This window comes from Bactrocera tryoni, unplaced genomic scaffold (assembly GCF_016617805.1).
Source record: "Bactrocera tryoni isolate S06 unplaced genomic scaffold, CSIRO_BtryS06_freeze2 scaffold_351, whole genome shotgun sequence".
Taxonomy (NCBI): domain Eukaryota; kingdom Metazoa; phylum Arthropoda; class Insecta; order Diptera; family Tephritidae; genus Bactrocera; species Bactrocera tryoni.
In genome coordinates this window covers 83,677-97,196 of record NW_024396062.1, presented here as the reverse complement: position 1 = coordinate 97,196, position 13,520 = coordinate 83,677, and positions in this window count along the sequence as shown.

Here is a 13,520-nt window from a genome sequence, read left to right as displayed (position 1 = left end):
GTTGCTTGTTGCGTAACACTAAGAAATAATAAAGTGATGACTTTGCAAGAAAATCCTTGAACTTGTTGCACAGAAAATCTGCTGACTTAAGAGATTGATATAAAATTTATGGCGATAGTATATTAAAATGAAATAAATAAAATAATATTTAAAATAAACTCAAAACATGAGAATATAAAGTGTAGACAAACATACTGAAATAAAGCAATTTAAATTTTCCAACCGAATTTAATGTCACAGTTATTACCACACGCTCACTCTGTCCCTCCATGCCTTTCACTGCCGCTCAGGCGAAATATAGAAATAAATTTGCATAAAAAGATCAAAGGTGAAGCCACAAACGTGAAATGAAAAGCGCAATTTAGCGAATTTTATACACACACATATTCATATGTACATATACGCACATGATAAAAAACTTCACACTCGCAACTAAGCAAATAGGACAGGCATTTAAATGCCATCAGCGCCATGCTGTGTCCCCTGGGACTGTGGCGGTGTTCAAATAAATGGCGCTGAGCCGATTGTTGGCATTTAAATGCTTTTCACACACTGTAAACTGCTTTAATCTGCCAATGCAACAATAACAATGCCAACAATACCACAAAAGTAAACAATGAAATATCAACAACAAAGCCGTTGAGCAAACACTTACACACACACACACACATACGTTTTGTAGTGGAGAGCTCTTGTGGGCTACGAAGTTGGTGCATTGTAGCAGCATGAGCAGGGCTAGATGAGTAAAAGTTTTTCTAAATGTATATAGGTGCAAGTTATATATACTTAAGTATATACATATGTTACATATATTACCAACATGTTGGCATTGTATTATGTATGTACTTAAAATGTAATGATTATCATTACACTTATAACAAAATTATGTTCAAAACTACAAAATTATTATAATTATTTAAACATCCAACAATTCAGAGTGCACCTCAAAGAAATCAGTTTGCTTAGTAGAACCGAAGTTAAGTTCAAAAACGAATAGAATCCTAAACAATTCCACTTTATGACAAATTTGGGTTCCACTTTCAAGGCGAGAAATACTCTGAAAACAAATTGGATAGGTAACTGTTCCTAACTTAATTCAGAGAAGGAAGAGAGACGTATTTTCAACAAAAAAAAAGAAAATTTGGAAAAAGGCGTGATTGCAAAAACTTTAAATTTTGGCTAACGGAAGCTCGGCCCCAAAAGTGTATGACAAAGGAAGCTAGCAAGCAAATGCTTTCAAGCCCGGAGCCAGTTTCTCTAAATAAAGGAATGGAAACCTGATAACAGACAACAGATTTCACGCGAAATTTTGAGGGAACACTTCTCGAAACTGCTAAATGGCGAAAGCAGTGTTGCGACAGATGAAGAAGAACCTGCACCAACAATATTCTGCTGAGACAACATTGTTATCCCACCACTCGACCAAGATGCAGCGAAGACTTAAAGACAACAAAGCCTTGTTCCAGTTGCAAAGCATGATTTGATTGGATAAGAAATAGAGTGTATTCTGCTCTATCCACAATTAGGGAGATCTCATAGTGTGGCCTTATTATCGCGGATCAGCCTTCTTAATATTACATATAAGGTACTTTCGTCATCACTCTGTGGAAGACCAAGGCCCGTTCTAGACAAACTGATTGAATCTTAACAATGTGGTTTTATTCATGGCAAATTCATTATAGACAATACGTCATATCCTAAAAAAGACCCTTTACACCCACCACCTTTTTTTTTTGATTTCAAAGCCGATTTCGACGGCACTGGCAGGGCAGGACCGACTCCATGTCTAAATTTGGTATCCCTGCAAAACTCATACGGTTATGCAGAATGATATTGAATCAACAGATCCGTCAAATCGGGAAGAACATTTTCGAGTCGTTCGATATCAGTGGAAGCTTTAGACAGAGTGATTTCCTCTCGTGCGACTTATTCAGTATAATGCTGGGAATCACTTTTCTGTTTCGCAGCTAATCTGAACTGTACAGGAACTGTCTATTCGAAAAGGCAAACAATATTGACATCTTAGGTCTAAAGAAAAGAGCAGTCAAAGCAGCTTTTTTAAACCCGTGACCGAGGACAAGGCAAAATACCTCGCATGGCTTTTTGAGAGAACTGTTCTCCGTAGAATCTTTGGAACCGTTCAAGTTAACGATGAATATCGAAGAATATAGAATCACGAACTATATGAGCTCTATGGCGCCATGTGTATAGTTAATCGCACAAAAATGCAACGAGCGCGCTAGTTGGATCATTTCCTCCGCATGAAAGGTGATGATCAAGCGAAAAACTACTTAGACTCGTTATCCATGAGTGAACAACGAAAGCAAGAGCACCCTCGCATTCAGTGTAAGGAACAAGTGCATAGCGTATTTCTGCACTTGAGATGTATAGTTGGCGGGACCCGAACTTTTGTGTCTTCAGTCCAAACCGACCGAAAACTTTGGGTTCTAGAACCAAAGAAAAAGTGCCAATTCAATTTACCACATGCCTATTTCATTAGGAATATTAATAAAATAAAACTGATATGCTTCAAAACTGCAGCACTGTTGAATTTCATTATGTCAAATTTAATGACAGTAAATTTCCACTTCTCCACTGTTCCACATGCCCCTTTAAATACTTCTTCATTGCAACCGAAAAAATATTTTTGTAATGTAGAGATTTCTTAATATTTTTGGTTGGGCGCTAAAAGCTATATATATGTATATGAGAAAAAATTTCATCAGAGTGTCATTTGACAAAACGAAAACCAAATAATAAGTTGACTTCACGAATGAAAAAACTGTAATTCAGCACTACTTTTTCCGCTTAAAATGATACTAAAATGCACCGACTCAAATTATAAGTACGGAAAAAAATGAAATGCCCGCTCACTTGTGAGATTTTACTGCAATAATGACTTAAATGTGACAAAACGATATAATCAGCATTTGGAGTATCACTAGGGATAGAGCTGTGAAGATGATTGATGTAAGTTTTACTTTCTCAATGCGTTGAATTTTTAAATCTCATTAGCATAACTGCAAAATTGAGAATTCAACTCAATACAGAACATTAAGACTATCTGACGACTTCTGACCACCGACGAAATAGCTTCCATAATACTATACCTACAGCAACTGGAACCAGTGGCGTAGCTAGGAGGGTGCAAAGGGGGCCGTCGACCCGGCCGCAACGTCTTGGGGGGGCGGCAAAACGATCTTCGCTGTTTTTTAATATTCAGAAAAAAACTTCAACAAATTTTTTTACAAAATTTATTATAAAGAGTTGTACACTCACAATAAAATAATCTGAATAACAATGAAAAATATTAATTTTTACTCGAATACTCTTCAGTCTTTGAATTTGTCTTATATCTTTTGGCTGACATCTTTCTTAAAAATAGTGATAGAATTTAAAGATGCACTTTTCTAGCTTTGTCTAGCGACGTGTCACTCTCACAGTTACCCTATGCTTTGAATGTAACAAATACTTTTATTTCTCCAAATTTTCAAAAATGATATTTAAAAACTCCAATTCGGGCAAAAAATCCTGAAAATTGTGTCAAAAGTGTTCTAGATATAGGGCGAAAATGGGTTTTTTCTATGTCTTTTAATAAGATGTCTTGTAAATTAACTATCAATTTCCTCAAAAACCGTATTGTGAGAATTTTGGAACTTCAGAATTTGCGTGGCTTCTAGTTCCTAAATTTTATATACTTAATATCCAAGATATTTTGTAAAAAATTCACTTTTGTTCGAACCACCTCATGAAACTTGTAGGTAGGTAGATAAAGGTGGGCGGCAGAACATCCTTGGCGCCGGGCGCCCTAAGTTGTAGCTACGCCACTGACTGGAACGTGTCAGAAAAGAAATTTCAGTAAAGAAATAAAGAGTATCTACTTATAAATCAAAATCTCAACTATACTGAAGGTGTACAAATTTTAGTAATCTTCACAGCAATAGAGTATTTTCCTAACAATCACGCCGTCCGTAAAATCTTTAATAAGCATTTACTTATAACACAAAACCTCGCGAAAGTATTTAAGTATACTCATATTGAATTTAGTTTCGGTGTCTTATACTCGTAGCTAGATGACCTTGATGTTATTGATTTGTTTCAGTCTAAATTATATATCTTAACGGGAAAAGTTTTTTTTATGTCAATAGAGTACCAAATGAGCTACTAGTTCACAAGATACGCACCCAGAGGCAGAATTGGCTACAAACCGTTTAGACCATTCTCATCTGAATTTATGCGTCACTTCACCCGGAGCGCATTGCACACTTTTGTGGTCCATTCGTTTGCCTTTTTCTGTGCTCTAGTTATTTACTCGTATTTATGGCACTCATTTTCGTGTTGCGTGGCGGCACGGACGTGGCCGAAAGCAATACTCATTTCAATAAAAATTAATTTCATCGCCGCAAAACACTTGTTTAGTTTGTTGAATGGCCGAACGCAGGCGGAATATTAAGCAGTAAGAAAGCAAACACTCGCCCACACACACACACGCACTTTTCTTCCCACAAGCAATAAGGCAGAACCATTATACAACGGTTGACTGAGCACTGACTTCGGCGAAAGTTGTAGTTGTTGCAGATTTTTGTGTGCGTTTCTGATTTGCGCAAAAGAAATTTCCTTTTACTTCAAAAGAAAGTTAACTGTTTATGCGTGCATCGTGAGAATTTCTACTTTGTATGTGTGTGGATATGTGTGCTCGTTAAATTGAATTATTGGCTGTGTGCAGAGCATGGTATATTTCATGAGGGCGGTGTGTTCTACTTAATTTTTAATGTTTTATCTGTGAGTATATTCGAGGGTAAGAAGCAGAGGAAAGTAAGGAGGTGATTTTGAGAAAAAATTATTCAAGCAAAATATGAAATACTTGGTCTCAAAGAAATATAATATTAATTAGCGAAGAAGGCTTATTACCCTAACTGGACAAGCAGAGCAAATTGCATTGAAAATGCTTCGCAGCGCCATCTTGCGCATTTCGCCTTCAGGGAAACATGTTCGAGGTTTCATTGGAATCAGTTTTAGCATAATAGAGCATATTTATACAAATACAAATTATCTTGACTTTATTCACCTAATGTTGGGTCCAACTGTTAAGTCTTCTTTAATTTCTTCTTCGTCTTTATTGGCGCAGATACCGCTTACGCGGTTATAGCTGAGTTAACAACAGCGCGTCAGGCGTTTTTTCTTTTCGCAAAGTGGCGCCAATTGGAAATTTCAAGCGTAGCTAGGTCCTTCTCCACCTGGTGATTCCAACGGAGTGGAGGTCTTCTTCTTATAGAATTTGGTCTTTATTTGTCGAGAGAGGACTTTATTTCTCTATTGCCTCCTTAGACCGAAGTATCACCTGTTGACAATAGTGTTTCTGCATTGGCTGACATCATTGTTGCTGTTAATGCTAGTTCCAAGATGGACGAAATTATCTACGACTTCGAAGTTATAACTGTCAATAGTGGCATGGGAGCCTAGGCGCGAGCGCGACGACTATTTGTTTGATGACAGGAGCTATTTCGCCTTGCCCTCGACCACCAGACCTATTTGCTTAGCTTCCTTATCCAATCTGGAGAAAGCAAATTAACGGCGCTGTTATTGAGTCCAATGATATCAAAATTATCGGCAGCAGTACATTCTTATAGAAGATGGTACCTTCTCTATATATTTCCGAAACATCTTCTAGAATAATCTTTTCTGGAATCATAAAACGTTTGGAATGCAGTTAATTAGACATTTTGCCGTTCTCTAGGATGACTAATACAAAATAATCATTTCCCAGATCTGAATTTGAACTCAGACCAAAGAAATGTGTTTCATGAATCCCCAGAACTCATTAAAGTAACCGCCAGCGATTAATTTAGCACGAGGCATGCCCCAATGAAGTTTAATCTGTCGAATTAATAGTGTATTAGGGCAAACATTCCTATACGATGTTCATTCTTAAACCATTACAGCGAACACCCTCTCTCAAAGCACATACATCGCTGTTTATCAAAAAATCAGAAGCCATCGAAAAATATTGCTCTGCCACCCGCAATGCCAATACAATATTTTCGCTGTCGGAAACTGGGCTTCAGGGGCTTGTTTCTTGTTCCCCTCTGCCAGCAGCTGCTAGGAGAGCATTTTTAGTTGCCCTTGCCACAGCTTCCTGTTTACAATGGCATTTTGCAACATTTGCGATTTACCACTTGTTTCGCAAACTTCCTCGGCTTCGGCGAAATAAAAATGCACAAATTTTACTGTTACGCCAAGTTTTTTTGTTGTTCTACTGCTTTCGTGTTTTGTGGAGTAGTAAGCAACGTTCAATTTATTTTACTAGTTTATTTGCGGAAGCTTGCAACTTCTCACCACGTCAATTTGTATTATGTGTGAGTAAGCAATATTTCAGCTGGAAGGAAGCTGGAAGAGCCGCAATGCAACAACTGGGAAAATGAATGAGTGTAATGCTCATGAAATCAGTGTTGCTGCTGCAACACAATAAAACTACTCGCCACAGAAGGAAAAATTATTTTTTTTTGTGGAATTTTTATAAGTGAAAATTTATTTATAACTTTTTTTTAGAGTTTTATAACTCTGTCCATACTATTTGTTTTTGCAAAGACATGCTCTATAAACCAAAAGCTTCAGTGGCCCTCGCGTGCTCGAAATATGCGCTTGTGTGCGAGAGCGGTTCGATAACCGCACGTAGGAATAACAAATTAAACATTTATTTAATTTTGCAATGCAACCCTGCACAAAGGCAACGATTTTTCAAAAGCACGAATGCACTTTTTGCTTTCGCCCTTGCGCACACGCTCGCTGTGCGTGTATGTGTGTGTGTGTGGGTTTCGCGCGCGCTTGTCACAGACGGCAGTACATCTTCTTGTCACGCTCGCAACCGCAGCAATTTAACTTAGCTGCAGAAGAGTCGGAGGAAGTCGCAGCGCTCGCCGGCTGCATAATGAATGACGTGTCAGACCACAATTTGCCAAACGCAGAGCGGAGTGCAGCCGAAAGCGCGACAGTGACACCGCAAACATTTTCTCGCAACCGCCCCAAATCTTTGGCGCCTTCTGACCGCGTGCGCTATGCAAAAGTGCGACCGCTCTTCAGCGCTTCCGCAGCTGCTGCGAGTCTGCTCTATTATTTACTCACCTCGTGCGCCCTGCTTCGATTTTGATTGCGTGCTGAGGCGTAGCTCGGCAAACAGTCACGACTTGGCAAAGACCTCTAATGACTGCGCCACCGGGGAGCGGCGGCGATAATGTGCGCTGGGAAGGGCGTCCCGCATGCAAAACCGCGCTGGATTCGCGGTGCCCCGGTGCGCGGTTGGCGTGTGTTGACGTTTATTTATCTGCCTTATTCGCACGTGCAAATTTAATTTATTTCCCCTGAGCATAGTTGCATACAAAATTTGGTAGCTCCTTGCGGAAATGCAAGCAAAATTTAAAGGATGGTAGTCTTCTTTTTATTATTATTATTTTTATTATTTAACAGTGTACGATATTTCATACGCTTGATTGTCGCTAAAAGAGTTCCGTAAGATCACTAGTCCAATATACCAACAGAAATGAGTAATATAGATTGAATTAGAGTTTGAGTAATTACTCAATGTTGAGTTATTTTAGACTTTTATAGACATAAGCTTTTGAACAAGCTCTAAAATTATTAATAACTATGTGAAACATCTCCAGGAATCGAATCCATATGTTTTGTGTTTTGACCTTATCTTGACAAGACATTGACCGTATCCATAAATCCAATCTTCCGAAATGCTTCTGCATTCAACGTATTTTTCGGTGCAATAACTTTTCCTATTTTTAATGCTCAAAAGAAAGTTGAAAAGGAACTTAGAGGTTATGGAAAGTTAACCGTCAAAGCAACAGATAAATCGTATCGGGAAAATAGTATTGAAAAATAACGTTAATATTTCGGGATTAGAGAACAAAAACAAAAGAAAATCGTCGAAAATCGCTTTAAAGTTTTTTAAAATATTCTTTATTAAGATCTATGTAAATTGGAAAGTACTTTTGTCAATGTGTGAGAACAAGCATTGTCATAATGAAGAATGATTCGCCTTCGGCGGCTGGTTTTCCTGATTTCTTCAAAGACGACTTAATTCATGAATAACGAAAAGATTGACTTTTTTTAAACCGATATAAATTATCTTTCTGTGATATATATTTAGTTCATCGAACATCTCTGAACAAAGGTTGTAGACTCGGCTAAATGTAAACAAAAGAGCCATTTACCCCAAACGAAAGCGTCATTGACGCTATAGAATGTGAACAAAAGGGTAACTGACCCAACATATAAACTAAGGTTGTTGACTTAGCTAAACGTAAGCAAAGGTTTTGGACATAGAAAATTAAAACCAAAGGGGTCATTAACCTCAGGAAGATGTAAACGAAGTGGTCATTGATTACAAAAAATATAAACAAAGGGGTCACTGACTTGGCAAAATGTAAACAAAGAGGTCATTGACCTTATAAAATGAAAACAAAAGGTGGCATTCGCTACGGTATAATGTAAACAAAAGAGTCATTGACTTCATAATGCAAACGAATGGATCATTGATCCAATGAAATGTGAAAAAAGGATCATTGATGATCATTGAATATAAACAGAGGTTATTGACTTGGCTAAATATAAACAAGTGGCAATTGACTGAGACAAATTTAAAAAAAAAAGGTCAATGACCTCATCAAATGTAAACAAAAGATAATTGGTCTCTTAAATTGTAAATAACATAGCACACGCTCTTTTTTCCATGAAACCGCTCATTACTGGGAACCGCCTATATCAGAGCGCTATAAGATAAACATAGCTGGCATGCAAATCGATTGATCAAAATCAAGAAAGATATCTTCTTATACCGTATAATATTACACCTCTGAAGAATATTAGAGTTTCAGTGCAGCATAATTTAATGTTTGTTTTTTCAATAACATACTCTATCAATAAATTATACTAAAATATAGTCGGGTTCTGTCATTTCTTACTTTAGTTTTTGTACGCTGCCATCATTTAAAGCAAGTCTACCTGGTATTCGACCAACCGAAGTAATTAAAACGTTTTTTCTTACTTTCCTAACAACTCTCTTCTCTCATGCCTGAAATAATATCACTGTGCTGCGTACCCAAACGATTACAGGAAATATTTTACTCCAAAAGCAAATACAACCCTGCAAAATTTGCTAACGCACATAAAGAAGCCAATAAAATCTTAATGGCCTCATTTAGCAGCACATAAATATTAAGAGCACATGTTTATAACTTTGAATTTAAACACACAAATTAATGCGAACACATAAAACTGTACGTGCAGCCAAACAATAAGCACAAGGGTTGTGGACTTGGCTATAGAGTGTGGAGTAACTTAAATTGAAAAGGCAACAGCTGTTGAACAAGGAGGCCATAACAGCATGAAAAACGAGTGCAGTTTTACTTCTTAATATTTCTATTTTAAAGCGAAGCCAAAGCACATAAAGTCCACTGAAGCTCTTCGAAGAAAAATAGAGCACTAAGGCCTCAATTATACCAAAACCCAAAACCCAAAACAAACAAAGAAAGAATTTAAGGTCAAAAATATGAAAGGTTTTGTAAACAAAACAGTCTATTTCCGTACAAGGGTTACCGCACCAACTACAAAACCCATCTGTTTCGAGTCAAAGGAAATCAATTACAAATTCAAAATGCGACCATTCGATTTGGCTCAGCGCGCTGCCAAAAGCACTCCGCATAGCGCGTAACTCACCGAACTGAACGCACCGGTACTGTAGCAGTTTTTGCGCGCGATTGCCCCACTAGCCTCCACAGAGCCCTTGCACAGCGTCCGCTGCCGATTATAGCCGAATGTCGAGTGTGCCGCACAACAACAGTTTCGCTACAAATGCCTGGCAGCTGTTCAACTGCTGCGCGCAGGTGTGTAGCAGACCGAGCTCATGTTTGTAATCCCAGGCGTGTTTGCTCGTTTGCTAGCCTACTTCCAGGCGTACCCGCATGTCAATTGCGAGCACACAGCACACAGACGCCACTCGTTTGAAAGCGCTCGCCTCGTTTGCGGTGCAGCCACGATTGTTTTTCATGCAAACTCATTTAATTTATAGCTGCGCTCTGCTTGTGCGCTGCTTTCATGGCGGTTTGGAAATTTCACCGAAAAAAATTGAAAATAGAAAATCATGAAAATGATAAAGTTACCATCAGTTGGCGCTGCTCCGACGCTACCTCGGCGTCCAGCCGCTTGAATGAGCTGCAAATTAGTTTAGTTGTTTATGCCCGGTTGTGGTTATGTGCGGCACTCGGTTAGAATTTCATGTACTTTGCGCAACTAATATTGTTGTTGTTGTTCTTGTTGTTGTACACAGTAAACCGCATGTCTGATTTGCATTTGCAGCGCCGCGGCTATGAATTTGACGTTTGACTAATCTTCCGTAAAGCCGCAGTTTGACTAAATTTTTTCAAGCGCATCCACCTGTTAGTGTTTTTGTTGTATTGATGAGTTGAATGCGCTCTGGCATGCAATAGAATCAACGGTGTTTGAGGCACTTCTATGCGGCAGATATTGATCAATTTATTTTGGCGACACGGCACTCAATGAGTGTTAGACACGTCAAGCCGCGTGAATGCGCTCATTGATTTTTAATAAAATTGCACTTAGCGAGAAGTGAGTTCGCAATGGATTATTGATATTCATGAAAAGCATTCTGTTTTTCATTAAATAAATAAATTTAATGTTTTGTGTCAAGGCTTTCTTGTCCATTTGTGGCATTTTCGATTTTCATAGTTATTCACCTCAACTTCAATAAAAATTTTTGAATATATTTTTGATATTTTAACCATTATTCTTCGCTCAAATAAGAAAGTCGCTTTTGAAATCATAGAATAGAAGCATAAAGCTTTGCTGTGCGAGTGACCCAAGTTACTCTATTAGTAATGGAAAAAGTAAAGCTAACTTTCTTAGCAGTGATAAAAAAAGATCCATTCAGATATCGACAATATAAAAAGAATCAACAGCAATTATCCGTTAAAAAAATCATCCGAAAAAAATATTTCTTGGATCTTTAATTTTTAGAATAATATTCAAATGGCTATTATTAATACTTGAGTTTCTTTCCAGAAGGCTTTCGAATAAGTGGTAAAAGGATTCTTTAAAAGGTACATCTGGTGTGAAAATTTGAAAATATTGGTTTTGCTTTTTTACATATATCTGTAAAAATACTATACTAAAATCTAAAGCTATAAACTAAGGTTGTGGACTTAGCTAAACGAAAAAAAGGTTTTAGACTTGGCTAATGGAATATAAGGGGTCATTGACTATGGCGAAATGTAAAAAAAAATGGTTTTTAACCCAAAAATTGTAAACAAAGAGGTCGTTGACTTTCAAAAATATATAAACATAGGTTGTGGATTTGGCTTAACGTACACAATAGGGCCATTGATCCCATTAAATAGAAACAGATAGATCATTGAGCTCGCCATAATGTAAACAAAGAGATCGTTGACCTCATAAAATTTGAGCGGGTCCCATTGAACTCGGCATTATGTAAAAAAGGGGTATTGTCTTCATAATGTAAACGTAAAGGTTATTGACCCCAAATGTATATACATAGAGGTTGTTGACTTTATTAAATGTTAGAAAGGGATCATCGGCCTCAGTAAAATGTAATCAAAAAGTAATTTGCCCCCTAAAGTGTAAAAAATTGTTGTGTTGTAATCTTCTAACACGTTTTCGCTCTCTTTAATCAGTTTAACCAATTTATCATTACCGGGTTTTCTGGACACAGAATTTTTCGAAATGGAGACAAATAATCTAGTCACTATTAAATTGTATTTTGCATGTTCTCCATGCAATGGTAATTTTCTTTATATGGCCAAAAATTTTATTTTAGAAGGCGCTAATCGATAAAAAATTGGATGAAACTCAAATGTTTGACCAATGTTATTGTGCGGACAATAACCTATAGTAAGAATTAGGCTTCACCCACACCAATGCCCGAAACCACTGCATCACTGAAACAATACTTTTAGAGTTGACTATAATTGATACTCTTATATGAGTTTTGCTCACTTTTTTCGCAAATATAAACATAACGAGCTTTCCACTCTCAGAATTTTTACCAAAAATTATTTATTTATTTATTTATTTATTATAATATGACTTGTAAATCAATTTACAAACATACTAGAAAAAAAAGGAACTGGCTGCTTAGGCCTTCGTCCCATTTTGTCCATATTAATTTACTTATATAAACATTTCAATTTTAAATTAATTTTAATAATATAGCAGGTAGATGTTTTCTTATATTTTCGTAGTCCAGTGTGGCTATAGCGGTATGCAAATCAACATTTTGCGATGTGTTATTTTTTACCAAAAATATGCGCAATATTATTAAGAAAGTTTTAAGGTTTTAAGAAATCAAATTTGGAGATATCTGGAATTACTCAATGAAAATCTCACTTGCGTTCCAAAAGTAATTCATATAGACAGAAACAATGATGTCACTAAATATCCAGCAATCAGTCCGCGGATGTGAATTTGTGGATGAAACACATAAACCAAAGTTATTTTGTCGAAATGAAGTTAGGAGTTTAATACATGATCAAGTTAAAAATGTCAAAACGATTAGTCAAAGCATTGTGGGTGGAAGCATATTATTTTAGAGACATTTGTAAAAACTTTCCGCACTTAGAATAGCAAAGTTGAAGGTCACCAAATACGACACTTAATGAAAAATACAGATCATATCAAGGTTATAACTGTTCCGGAAATTAAAGCTCAGATAAGCTTAGTGTTAAGAGTCGAAGATTTCATAGTCATCCACTAAGTGACAAATTATGAAGTAATTGCTCAAAAGCTGCTGACAAGCTGTCAGATTCTGGGAGTCATTTTGAGTATCAAGTTAAATTGTTTCTGTAATAATCTGGATAAATTTTCGGATATTTTTAGAAGCTACAGTATGGAACAATGATAGCAGTTCAACTAGGATCAAAAAGATATTTATGAAAGTTATCAATGTTGAATTGCCACATGATGACAGATTATTGCTAGTTCTCATAAAAAAATTGGCAGCTAGGAAATTATAAGAGAGATACTCATAAGAGGCATTGTATTGAAATATTAATTTCATTATCTGTTAGAATTTTAGAATCAGCAGTCGAAGTCATGCTTTGGTTTTGAGTTAGAGAGCACTTCAACTCATAAAATTCAATTGTACCAAAATTTTTACAAAAACCATTTTTTAAGTTCTAAAATATGCAAATTTTCTTTAATTTTTTTCCTCGAATAGTTCTTGTTTTCTGCATAAGGCCATTCTGCTGTTTCTATGAAAATTCAATTAACTTTCTGCTCCTCTCTCACACCTACAGCACAAAGCTTAATTTGGTTCCTTGACAGCCACTCTATATATTTCTCTCTATACTTCTTCTTAAGGTCTCTGACTGCTGACAGGTAAGCTGAAATCAAAGCGCTTTGTTAAGTTTAAAAGCGAATTCAGCTTTGAAAGCTCATAAATTTTAACACTACATTCAACTCCTTCTTCCTTCGCGGCTTTT